The sequence below is a fragment of the Oryctolagus cuniculus genome, chromosome 4 (genome assembly GCF_051225735.1).
Source record: "Oryctolagus cuniculus isolate XC-2025 breed Fujian yellow rabbit chromosome 4, ASM5122573v1, whole genome shotgun sequence".
NCBI classification, from domain to species: Eukaryota; Metazoa; Chordata; class Mammalia; order Lagomorpha; family Leporidae; genus Oryctolagus; species Oryctolagus cuniculus.
This window is the reverse complement of record NC_142870.1, coordinates 91,448,597-91,462,603: the sequence shown is the minus strand read 5'-3', so window position 1 is coordinate 91,462,603 and position 14,007 is coordinate 91,448,597. Positions and strand designations below refer to the sequence as shown.

The window sequence follows — 14,007 nt, the reverse complement described above, 5'->3', positions numbered from 1 at the left end:
ACAGTGAGAGGAAGAGACAGAGAGAAAGGTCTTCCTTCTGCTGATTCACTCCCCAGATGGCTGCAATGGCTAGAGCTGCGCTGATCCGAAGCCAGGAGTCAGGAGCTTCTTCTGGGTCTCCCATGTGGGTGCAGGAGCCCAAGGACTTGGGCCATCTTCTACTGCATTCCCAGGCCACAGCTGGATTGGAAGAAGAGCAGCTGGACTAGAACCGGCATCCATATAGGATGCCAGCACTGCAGGCAGAGGATTAACCATGGCACCAGCCCTAGTTTGGCAGTTTCTTACAAAATTAAGCACACTCAAACTGTTGAAATCTTTCCTTAGTATATACTAAGTTGATCTTCTGTATATAAAGATAATTAAAAATGAATTTTAATGAAGAATGGGATGGGAGAGGGAGTAGGAGATGGGATGGTTTATGGGTGGGAGGGTGGTTATGGGGGGAAAGCTGCTATAATCCAAAAATTGTACTTTTGAATTTTAGATATATTAAATAAAAGTTTCCTAAAAAACAAACAAACAAAAAAACTAGCGATCCCTAATTCTACATTTGATTAAATCAGCATGATTTTTTATTTGTCTTTTTTTAAACTTTTATTTAATAAATATAAATTTCCAAAGTACAGCTTATGGATTACAATGGCTTTTCCCCCCCCATAACTTCCCTCCCACCCGCAACCCTCCCATCCCCTGCTCCCTCTCCCATTCCATTCGCATCAAGATTCATTTTCAATTACCTTTATACACAGAGGATCAATTTAGAATATACTAAGTAAAGTAAATCAGCATGATTTTGAAATGTAAAAAAAAAAAAAAAGAAAAAGAAAAAAGGATGATACTGGAGGGACCGGCCATAGTGCAGTGGGTTAATCCTCCACCTGCAGCACCGCCATCCCATATGGACGCTGGTTCTAGTCCAGCTGCTCCTCTTCCAATCCAGCTGTGGCCTGGGAATGCAGTAGAAGAAGGCCCAAGTCCTTGGGCTCCTGCACCCACATGGGAGACCCGGAAGAAGCTCCTGGCTCCTGGCTTCGGATCAGCGCAGCTCTAGCCATTGCAGCCATCTGGGGAGTGAATCAGCAGAAGGAAGACCTTTCTCTCTGTCTCTTCCTCTCACTGTCTGTAACTCTACCTCTCAAATAAATCAATAACATTTAAAAAAAAATTAAGCATACTCTTACTATACAATTCAGCTATGACATTTCTTGGTACTCACCCAAATCAGTTAAGAATTTATGTTCACACAAAAACCTACATATGAGTGTTTGCTGTGGTCTTATTCATCATCACTAAAATTTGGAAGCAACCAAGATATCCTTCAATAATGAATAGATAAGCAAACCCTTGTACCCATACCATAGAATATTATCCAGTGATGAAAAGAATTGAGCTGTTGGCCCATGATATAAACAGAAAGGAATTTTAAATGCATATTGCTAAGTGGAAAAAACAATCTTAAAATGCTACATACTTCATGACTGTAATTATATGATATATTGGAAAAGATAAAACTCTGGATACAACTAACAGACTAGTGGTTCAGGGGAGGAGGTAGAGGAGAGGGATTAATTGGTAGAGCACAGGGCATTTTTTTAAAAAGACTTATTTATTTGGAAGGCAGTGTTACAGAGACGGAGAGGCAGAGAGCGAGAGAGAGAAAAGAGGTCTTCTATCCGCTGGTTCACTCCTCAAATGGCTTCAACAGCAGGAGCTGTGCCCATCTGAAGCCAGGAGCCAGGAGCCTCTTCCGAGTCTTCCATGCAGGTGCATGGGCCCAAGCACTTGGGCCATCTTCCACTGCTTTCCCAGGCCATAGCTGAGAGCTGGATCGGAAGCGGAGCAGCCGGGACTCAAAGTGGTGCCCATATGGATTCCGGCACTGCAGGCAGTAGTTTTACACTCTAAGCCACAGCACCGGCAACCCGGCCTTGGGAATTTTTTAAGCATAATACCATTCAGGGATGTTTTATGGGAATCATACTATTCTGTTTGATACTGTGGTAGTGAATACCATTGTATTCTTATCAATTGTCATTGTATACTTATCAAAATCCATAAATTATACGACACAAAGAGTAAACCTTAATTTAAAATATGACTTTCCATTAATAATGTATCAATGTTGACGTATTATCTGTAACACATACACTATATCAGTGCAAGAAGTTAATAATAGTAGAAACTGGTGGGAGGTGTACAGAACTCTGTATTTTCTGCTCAATTTTTCTGTAACCCAGTAACTGGTCAAAAGGTAAAGTATATTAATGAAAAATTTTAATGATTAACATGCTATAAGGTGATAAAATATACTGGGATTTTAGTAGCATGGTCTTAAAATTTATAATTGATTACTCACAACAGCATCCACTTACATTTGAGGAACGAGTACATGTCAGTAAAACAAACCATCTTTCAGACTCTAGGCTATCTCAAGCACACCTGTGGATTTAGAGATCTGCTGCAATACCTCCGCCAACTCCAAAGAATTCAGTCTGGAAACCTTTGCTGTGAATTTCCTAGACTCCTCTCAATTTAATCAATAAAACACATCTCCTTGGAAAATAAAAAGAGGACCAAGGATAGATCAGTATCCTTGATGTCCTGTTGACATCAGATACCTCCATCTTGAATCCAGGGAATATAATGCCTTCCCCACATCGTGAAAGGAGGATTAAGACTGTGTGAAAGCATCTAGCAAAGTCCCGGGTAGATCACAGCAGCTGAGTAAATAGTGGCCAAATCCAAATCCAGTGTTGTAAAGGAGATCAGTCATCAGGCGCTGGATAAGCCTGGTTGACCTCCAATGTCTCTTCCGCTTGGATCCGTGACTCCGGTCCCACCTGTTGTCATTGCTTTGGGACCTCATTTCTGCTGTGAACCAAAAGTTTTGTAACCACAAGAAGAGATATGGAAGAGCTGCAAAGAGCAGAGGGCTAGACTTGGGAGACACCCTCTCTCGTCCAGTGTCCAGTGTGCCTTCACACCCTATTTGGTCATGTGCATCTGAAATCTGAGGCTCCAAAGCAAACTTCTGTGGAATTCAACACATTTTAGGATTGAAGAAGAAACTGAAAGTTTTCTTGTCCCTTTATAGTGATATAGCATCTGAGAAAGTATTGAAAGATACAAAAGTACAATGTTCTGGAGGAATAAAACTATCCACGGTGGAGAACCCACCTTTCAGTGTGTATAGTCATTCACAGTATTTATCCATTTAGTTCTGACTGTGCACAAGGCACTGACAGACCTAGGTGCTGGGCTACCTGAATCTGCTCCATTTGATTAAAAAATGTCCTTTCCTTATATAACCTTGAATGTTCAGAGAGCCAGCTATCCCTCCTGCCCAACTGCTGGTACTGGAGTCTTTGCTTCCCATTTTGTTAAGAAAATCAATGCTCCTATCTCTGGAATGGCAAGAAGCCTGGGAACAGAGAGCTAAGAGAAAAATGAGAGGAACTGGGTGTTTTCGTTCATTATAAGAGAACCCAGGAGAGACTTAATCTCTGATTTCACACATCTGAAAGAACACTATAGGGAAGGAGAGCTTAATAATGTTTTGGAACCAGGAACAAGAATTGCAAACCAATTCTGGAAGCTATAGAGAGATTGATGCCAACTTAGCCATAAAAAGATTTTTTTTTTATATAATCAGAAAACTCCATGCATGAACTAGATTTTATCAGCAGGTAGTGAGTTCCCCATTATAGCAGATGTTCAGAGGTCAGATGATCAACAGACAGAGAGTTTGGAGATGAGGTTCTTTTGCCAAACTTGGCAACAGGGGAGCTGATCTGTACCACTTTACTTGTCATTCCAATTTTGTGATTGCTGGGGTCGACCGTAACCCTGGATTTCTGCATTATAGATCAGTTAATAGTCCAGGTCATTTCAGTGTCTATACAGCATTGGAGTTTACAAAGTCCTTTCATTTGTGTGATCTCATCAACTTCTCAAGAAAACCTTTTTAGAAAATTAATTCAAAGATAAGATTATTGTCCCCATTTTATAGCTGATACATCTAAAGGAAAGAAAGACCAAGAAAAATAAACCAATGATGAAGGCAAGGGAAATGGTCAAACCACAGTGGAGTCCCACTCTTCCTGCTATGGAATGACAGATCAGTACATCCATCTCATTTTCAAAATGAAGAGATGAATGATATCCTACCCCGGATAAGAGCAAGATGTTTTCTGAGGGACTAAGAAGCTGTCACTGACAATCAAGGATGTGACAGTCTCTTCATAGCTCAAAGAGCAGGAAGCACTAAATCCCTGAAGTCAACAAATTCACTACTAATGGATCACATCATACTATGCTGCAGGGTGCAACCAGGCTGAACACTGACCAGACATGAGCTAGACAAGAACACTGCCTCAAAGGTAGAAGAAGGAAGCAGGAGAGAGCCTAGAGCTCGTGCTGAACTGAGAAAGTCCCAAGAGGGTGCCCAGGAAATCAACAATCACTTGTTTCTTCCTGTAACAACGTTTTGTGTCTGGAAATATAGTCCAGTGACCCCCAAAGAGAGTACAGGTTGAACAAACAGAACTCCTGAAGGCTGATGAAGGCATTAACTCCTCTGTAATAATCATGTTGTGTTCTTCTCTGAGGTCTTTCATCTGTAGATCTCAGAAGGCTTTGCAAACACCAATTAAATATTACAACATTCCTTTGAAGTAAGTATTATTATGTCCATTTTGCAGATGAGAAAACTGAGAGTCTGAGGGGCTTGCCTAGGGGCTACCCAACATTATTCTAGAAGGCCAACCTCTCAAACATCAGCTGCACAGAACTCAGACCCCTAGGAGGACAGGATGGAGACCATCTAACAGTGCTATCCCCAGACTCTGACAGAGAGGAAGATTCCTGAAGAAACATTCCCTGCGCTGGTTCACAAGGTCTGGAAGAACTTGGGGGAGCTGTTTCTTTATCAAAGGGACTCAATCCAAGAACCACAAGACCAGAGATAGACAGGCTTCATGAATCATTCCACAGCCCCCTAGGTAGATGTCATCTCTCCTCTTCCAAACTATCAAAGACTATTGTCATCACTTCTTTTATGGTCTATCATGGGTTATAATTATTTGTGTTGGCGTCTGGTTTTTCTCACAAGACTTCAGACAAGATCCACACCGTGCTTTAGGCCTAGCATACAGTACAAAGTCAGAAGTAAACATGTGTTGAATTTGAAGTGGACTTGGCGGAAAGAAGTTAAAGTAATACACAACTTCTAAATGGGGCAAAGATAAAAGCTGACAACTTTGTTCTCACCAGAGGCAACCATAAGGTCTACCTATAATATGTATTTTCAGGTTACAAAAGGCACTTTGGAGTCAACAGCTGCCCCAAATCTCTCTTTTTACTCTACATACCAATGTTCAGTTGGGATGTTCAAATATGAAGGAGTTTCGTGAAAAGCCAAGGATGCAATAAGTTTACTTGGTAATAACAGCATCATATCTTATAACTTTACAAAGCACTTTTATAAGCATTTTCAAATTCATTCCTATTAAGGCACCATGGAAATAATAAGGATGTCCTCATCTTATTTTATGGATGAGTTTTATCAAGGCTGAGTGACTTGCACTGGATCACACAGCTACTAAGTAACATAACTGAGGTAGCAACCAAAAATAAACTTGAAGGAGAATAATGACGACTCTTTCTATTCCATAATCCACTTGTGCTGTCTTCTTCACTCAGGTCTGTTGCTTGCAAGCTATGCACCAGTGGTGATGCAAGAGGGATCCACACTAAACCTCTTTTAGTCCTATTGAGTCCTCATCAGCCTGTGCAAAATACCTGTCCAGCTAGAAACCCAGAACTCATTTGAAACTGGCTTGACTTTCAAGGAAGAGTTGAGGAGCAGAGGCAATTTTGCTGGTTTAGAAATCCAGGTCAACAAAGACAGAATAGAAGACAGTCTTCCATAAGAGCTGTCATTTGAAAATCCATTTAACTATCTTGGTGCAACTGCTTGGGCCCAAGGTGGCGAGATGGGAGACTGATTCCAGCTCCAGTGCCACCAACTAACTTTGGGCCTTTGGTTTGATTTTTGTATCATTACACAGATATTTGACCAACTACTACATGGGGACTATCTGCAAGTTTCCAGGGATACACAAAGATTAATAATTGTTTATTGTGCTCAAGAGGTTAACTGCATCAAACAAGAGAGACAAATGAGCAGAGAAAGCCAATAGCAGGTAATGCATCCTTTCATGGAGGTCTAACAGTGCTTGGGATTCAGTGGAGCAAGTATCTGGTCTGAGAATTCTTCTTAGAACAGAGACTAGGCCACGTCTTCCCAGAACACAAGACTAAACCTTCCAAACACAGGGCTCTGTTCAGGTCACAGTCTGCACACCCCAGAAGCTTGTGTTGTCTGCAGACACAGTCTATTGCCCGGCTTCCCTAGAGGGGTGAGAAGAAGCTGAAACTCAGGAATGCCCGGGCGACCTAAAGAGCAGCTACAGGCATCACGTGACGGGACAGCAGAGTCGTGGCAACGTCTCAGAGTGGCAGCATGCCTCTCCCAGGAACCCGGGGCCCAACGTCACAGCCGCACGGCAGTTCACTCACTCCTAAAGTCTCCACTACGTTCAAGCCTGTATCCTGAGATATCCAGTATTTCTCTGACTCATGTAAGCTGGGCAAAATGAATCCAAATATATAAGGGTGTTTGACATACTAATAAAGCAGCATGCTCTATGCAAGAGAGATCTTTGGCGAAAAATCCACAATTAGCCAAAACAAACACAGAATTTATCCTGCAAGTGGGTGAAGCTGTGGGCATGGACTACCCTTGATAGTGCTATCTTCATATTTCCATGATGCCCTTGAAACCACGACCACTGCACTCTCAAGCCTCTGTCTGCTCCCTAGACATCACCTCTACCGAAAGAGGAAGCCGTGGCTACCTGACAACGCAGCCACTAGCCAGCCTGCTGTCTATTCTTCCACACTGAGCCTTTGAGCCAGTCAACTTTATTTTCTCGGTTCATTAGCACACCATCATTATTTACAGATGAGCTATCATAGTCTTTTCTGTCCTCTTAAAACCCCAATATTCTAGCTGTCTATGAAGATAATTAACCTTCTTAAAGCAAAGAGCCCTAGGAAACTTGCTCAACAAAAAAAAATCAGACAACTACCTTTGATTAATCATCTTTTACTTTCGTTGTAGTGCCGGTGTTCAGGTTAGTCTTCTTGTACGGGACGGTGATGGTTGCTCCCAATGCTGCTGTCCCCAAACTCAACTCTCATATGATAGTCATTACTGTCACCAGCGTGCTTTCAGGAAGTTGCTTTATTCTTGAAACTTGGCAGGCAATTCCAGAGACCTCCCAGGCAGCAAACAACTCCTAAGCCTCTAAGGCAAATCAGATTTGCCTGCCCTGTGTTCTGACAAGGACAGAAGGCAAGTGACCCAGCCCAGGTATTGGAGGAAGGTAGAAAACCTTCTTTAATCTGACCCACCCAGCCATACTCCAAAAAAAGTATTTTTTTTTTTTTGGCTCATTAGTTTCCTCCTCATTTTGTCAACACCCATTGTGTGCTGGTAATTTGCAAAACATTGAGCATTTGAACATGAGTCAGAAAAAGGAAAGAATATCTCAGCCAATCCATCAACTAGGACCACTCACCCAGGGCATTTGTGCCAGGCCCTTAAGGCCTGCTTAAATTCCACCTTTTCTATTCTCATTCCCCCTGACCTACTCCCACAAAAAATATTCTCCCTCAACAAAGAGCTCACTTGTACTTCTGCCTCTCACTAGAATTACCTGTGTTAATTAAGAACATTGCTTATCCAGGGTTGTAGCCTCTGTAACAATGCCTAGTGCAAAGAAGCTACTTAATCAGTGCTTGTCAAATTAAATGTATACAAGATATAGGAAGCAGGAGAGGTGAGATGACTTCGAACTACAGCCATGGCTGTTAGAACAAAGAGAATGGCTGAACAAATGACAGCAGAATTTGTCTTTTCCTAAGAGCTCTAGGGGTCTGTGCACCTGCTAGGACACAGGTACATGTGGCCCTTGTTCTCCAGGGTTCTCCTAGGCAGTCATGCTCAGCCCTTGTCTGCATGATCTCACATAAAGCTATCTTATGTCTTCTCTTATCTAAGCCTCTCTGTAAACCAGTAAGACAGGCCCAGGAAAGAAGGTTATTCCAGTTTCAGCAAGACCAGCAAGGGAAGTGACTTCTCCATTCCCAAGAGTCAATGAGTGGTAGAACGTAAACTTAAAGTCTCCAGTCTTAGGGGCCGGCGTTGTGGTGCAGTGGGTTAAAGCCCAGCCTGCAGCACCAGCATCCCATATGGGTGCTGGTCCAAGTCCCAGCTGCTCCACTTCTGATACAGCTCCCTGCTAATGTGCCTGGGAAAGCAGTGGAGAATGGTCTAAAGTCTTTAGTCTTACTTTGGAGTTCTTGGTAATGAATATACCAATACACTGTCACAAATCACAATGAATATAAAAAGCCAAAATCAACAGAGCTGCAATTAAGTGTGGCCTTGTTTTTATCTTCAAATTTTTTTTGGTAACTCCCCAAATGTAGTTGATTTGTATAAATCTAAACTGGGCTATGTATTTGTTAAGAGTCTTTAACAAACAGATGCAGTTGTACCACCATGCAAAGAACACAGGTGAGGAGGGCTTACTGGGTTCATTTGCATTCCGTTATCAAAATAAAATATGAAAAGTACCTCACGGGAGAAATCAGAACTTTTGAACACTGATATTTCATAGTTCAGTGGTTCTTAATTATTCTAGAGGCACCAGTGCCCATCTGTATCTGTGACTCTTCTTCACACACACTTATATTTAGTTGGAGAGGATGACGATGGGTAAATAAAAGATAATTGCACCTGACACACAATATCGGTTCAGGTTTGATGCTCTAACAGCTGGAGGGCACTTTGTGGCCAAGTTTCTCTTATTGATCACATCAAGGCTACAAACCATTTCAGTTTAGAGGAACTCCGTTGCTCAGCATTATCATTTTTTATAGTTTTTTTTTTATTTAATAAATGTGAATTTACAAAGTGCAACTTTTGTATTGTTGTGGCTTCCCCCCCAGCCTCCCTCCCTCCCGTGGCCCTCCCCTCTCCCACTCCCTCTCCCATTCCACCCTTCAACAAGTTTCATTTTCAATTACCTTCATATACTGAAGATCAACTTAATATATACTAAGCAAGGATTTCAACAGGCTGCACTCACACAACCGCACAAGGTATAGGGTATTGTTCGACTAGTAGTGTTGTTTTTAGGTTTCATAGTAGAACACATTAAGGACAGAGATCCTACGTGGGGAGCATGTACCCAGTGACTCCCGTTGTTGATTTAAAATTGGCACTCTTATTTATGACGTCAGCAATCACCCGAGACTCTTGCTATGAGCTGTCTAGGCTATGGAAGCCCCTTGAGTTCACCGACTCTGAACTTGTTTAGTCAAGGCCATATCACAGTGGAGGTTCCTTCCTCCCTTCAGAGAAAGGCGCCTCTGTCCTTGATGGCCTGTTCCTTCTGCTGAGGCTTGTTCACCAGGATCTTTCATTTAGTTTGTTTTCCATGCCTGTGAGACTCTCATGGACCTTTTAGCCAGATCCGAATGTCCCAAGGGTTGATTCTGAGGCAGGAGTGCTCAGCATTATCATAAGCAAAAAAAACTAATGGCCAAGCAGAGATAAGGTATTGTATTTTAAATGAAATTCGTAAACTCTGATTCTATACGAGAGCAATTTGTAAATGGTATTTAGTTACTTCTTTCCCATTAGAACATGTTAAGAGTGAGCTGCACACATCCCCTGTATGTGTTTTGGTCTCATTTTCCTCTCAGGTCCCATCTACTGGAGAGGACGATTATCCCAGTGGAATGGGTAAGACAAGTGACGGAAGAATAGATGTCCCTAGCACGTGCCTGCTAGTGGTACAGATGTCTTCCTTGCTCTCCATTAAGATGGGTCCCTCAGTGTAGGGAGTTGCGAAGTGGGACACTCCTGGCCTCTCTCTACCCTGCCTGGGTGGAAGCACCCGGGGTGACATCTCTAATGGGCTACTTAGAAGTGAGCCTGTAGCCCAGACACCTTCCTGCTTTCCCTCTTCTCTCCCAGACCAGTCTCTCCGCAAAGACTATGTCACAAACCACCCTCTCCAGAGAGCTTCAGTGACACATACCTGGCACACAGCTGGTGGGGCAGGGGCTCCTCATTTGACCTAAGGATTCACTAGCAGGGGGTCTGACCCATAGCTGGCATGCATTATGCTTTAGCAAATTAAAGGAAAATTCAAGACAGGAACTTACGATGTCTCAGCTCCTGGCCTCTTATACCACGCTGCCGCTCAAGACACACCGCAGTCTGTCAAACACCATGCACGCACGTTTGGCACCTGCCCAAGCACAAGACTTCTGCTTCAGCCCCACCCTTGGAGGACAGCCCCAATGGTTGGCACTGGGGTTCTCTTTCCCCATGAGGGATCTTGCATTGACCACCGCAACCCCCTGCCTCCTCACTTCACCACCTAGCCCTGAGGTACCTCCCCTTGAACAATTTCTCTTTCCCGTGTGCAAACACTTCCTCTCTGGACCTCCCACTTCTCCACTCCGTCCTCTCCAGCTCTTTTCCATGCATCACAGGATCATTTCTCTTTTCCTTTCTCCCTCATCAGTTCTGACATGAGCCCTAACCCACTCTCTCAAACTGACAACTCCGGGAGTAACGCTAATGATACCTCCCGTGAAAGGCAAAGGAAGACTTTCATTTTGTAGTGAAATGAGACATTACAAAGAACCACTTTCATCAGCCACTTAATGTCCTTGACAATGCCCAGAAGTTATTGTGAGAAACCCTGCAAAATTCTCTCTCCTCATCCTCTGCCTCAATTGTTTCAAGTTCCAATATGTCATGGAAAAGTTCGAATAAAAATACTACCCTGTGTTGGTTTTTTTAAAAATACTTATTTATTTGAAAGTCAGAGTTACACAGAGAGAGAAGGAGAGGCAGAGAGAGAGAGAGAGAGAAAGAGAAAGAGGTCTTCCATCTGCTGGGTCACTCTCCAATTGGCTGTGAAGGCCGGAGCTGAGCTGATTCAAAGCCAGGAGCCAAAAGCTTCTTCCGGGTCTCCCATGCAGGTGCAGGGGCCCAAGGTCTTGGGCCATCTTTCATTGCTTTCCCAGGCCATAGCAGAGAGCTGGATTGGAAGTGGAGCAGCTGAGACTCTAACTGGTGCCCATATGGGATGCCGGCACTGCAGGAGGTGGCTTTACTCTCTACGCCACAGTGCCGGCCCCCTACGCTATGTTTTAAATAACTAGAGTATGTTTCACTATTTTTAACACTGACATATCATGCTTCAATTGCACGACAGGCACAAGAAATTTTAGCAAGATGGGCTGAGGCTCCACTTACTTTTTTTTAATAAAAGATTTATTTATTTATTTGAAAGTCAGAGAGAGAGAGAGAGAATCTTCCATCTGCTGCTTCACTCCCCAGATGGCTGCAATGGCAGGGTGGGGCCAGGCCAAAGCCAGGAACCAGGAGTTCATCCAGGTCTCCTTCGTGGATGGCAGGGACACAAATGTTTGGGCCATCCTCTGCTGCTTTTCCAAGGCCATTAGCATGGAGCTAGATCAGAAGTGGAGCAGCCATGACACACACTGGTGCTCATGTGGGATGCTGGTGTCACAGGTGGTGGCTTTACCTGCTACACCACAACGCTGGTCTCATCCATTTACCATTTAAAGTGTTATCCAAAGAGCTGGACCTGAGCCCCCCTAAATCAACTCGAAAACCCCTTGTACCACCTCACAGTTAAGTTCTACTTGCTGGGTGATCATCAGAGACTTCCTGATAGAGATCAGAGGCTAGAGTTGAAAAACAGAAATGTGTTTGGCTTGAACAATGTTGATCTTCTCAAAAATGGTAATTTATTGCACTCAATCAATTTTTGTAAGGCTGGAGCACTGATCCAGGAGGGTTGCTATGTTTTCATTTTTGATATTGAATTTTACTCTGACCCTGGGTGTTCTTGACCTTTCTGTTTAATTCAGGGGCTGAGAACATCTGTCAGGCCTTCCGCAGGCCAGGTCTCCCAGCTCTGCAGTGTGAGGACTGGAAGAGTCCAGCTCACCTGTGATTCTGATGCACACCGAATTCCCTTCTGTCACACATGTCATGCAACAGTCACGGGCTATGGAACAGAATTTTTGTAGAAAAACCTATAAAATAAAGGTCATCGGTACTGGCATATGGGGCCGTCTCTTTCAGGAACAGCACGCGAGGGCCAGGATAGCCTTCTGAATTTGCCATGGGGATGTGTTCCCTCTCCAAAGGTCGTGCATCAGAGCATACTGATGCGGGAGAAGAGTGGATTGCAGGAGCTCCTGGCTCACAGGTGTTCATATGCCAGTGGGTTTAGATGTTTACAGGAGTTAGGAAAGCCAAGTGTGTGACACCGACAAGCCTTGGAAAGATCCTCCCATCTAGGCATGGAAGACTCCTGCCAGATCCCATCAGAACCTGAATTTAGGTGCAGTGCCTCTTGCTGGAAAGAGGATGGAGGTCTTTGGTCCCAAAGAGGTAAATGTCCAATCAAGCAAGGGTAAGTTTCCAAAGATGGTTTTTGGCAATCAGGCTTGTTGCAACAGAGTAGGACACTAAACGCATTCAGAAGTGTTTCTGCAGATCCATCTATGGTCTTCTGTCTTGTGACTTCCCTGTTTCCTAAGTGTCCTTTGAAAGTCACCTATCTGTGCCTTCCATGCCCTCTTCCTGGCCACAGGCCTCCCTCCTGTGCTCAGCCTATTGCACCTGCTCCCATTTTTCCTGTTTGTAGTTACACCTAAAGAAACTTCTCTTGCACACAGCAGCAAGCCCAACACTTTTAACATACAATCCTGATCCTGTTGCTCATATCAGTCAGGATAAGTCAGGCTGTGCTGCAGCAACAGACAAACCCAACATTACAGTTTCCTTAAAGCAGTTACGGTTTATTTCTCACTCATTACATGTTCGTTGTTGGGCAGCTGGGGATTCGGTTCCATATCATTACTCTCCTCATTCTGAGACCAGGCTAATGAATCCACCACTCTCTGAAACAGTGCTGAGGAGATAAAAGAAGAGCTCCAGAGGGTCTAGAGGTTATAAAAGAGGGCTCTAGAGAGTTTCACATTGATCATGAAATGTTCCCTGGAAGTGGCAGATGTTACTCTACTCACAGTTCATTGTTTGAACTGGTCCATGGCCCCATCCACAGGTGGCCAGGAAAAGAATCTTATCATATGGGCTGAAAACATAGACCCAGAAGTATGTGTGAACAGCACTAAAGCAGTTGTATGGCTCTTCTGCTCAAAAAGCAAGCAAGCAAATGCACAACGTGATTCTCATATTTTCCAAAGTAGTCAAAACCCAAATGTCCCTTCCATGAAGCCACCTGTGATCACACAGCTAGCAAAAATCTCTTCTCCACTCCAATCTGTCACAATGGCCCAATACGTGTCCCTTTATGGTACTTAATACAATTTGTCTTCTTTTATAATGAAGAATATTTGTGATTTAGTCATGGGAAAAAAACATACTCAAGGGCTCGTCTAGTTATTCCATCTTTCATATACTGCTGCCAAGTCTTCGTCATTTGTTTAAAAATCCACAGCTCAGGGGAATGCAGTACCTCCTAGGTAGGCCATTCTACCCTTTTCAATTTGAGTTGCATTTTATTAAAAAAGCTGCAGTAATAACACATTTTAAAGCCCTACATCACAGGGAGCTAGCACCTACCAGTCTCTTTCCAAAACAAGGAAACCAAGGTACCATTAAGAAAATAAGAAATTTTGAGTAGCAAGGAAGTTAGCAAAGGAAAGTCCTGGTTTGGTTTATCTCCCTGTGTTGCTTATTGGCTTCTTGGCTTCTGGCCTGAGATAATCTCCTTAGAGACTGAGAGTGATGGAAAGACACCAAGGTAACCACCCGGCCTTGTTTACCAGAGAAGGCGAGGGTGCCTTTTGCAC

General features: G+C 43.5%; 1 long non-coding RNA gene across 2 annotated transcripts in view; it reads right to left on the bottom strand.

Annotated features, from left to right (window-relative positions):
- LOC108177991 (uncharacterized) overlaps positions 1–14,007 on the bottom strand; it is a 139,742-nt gene that overhangs the window by 71,700 nt on the left and 54,035 nt on the right. The gene's annotated exons all lie outside the window — the stretch shown is intronic.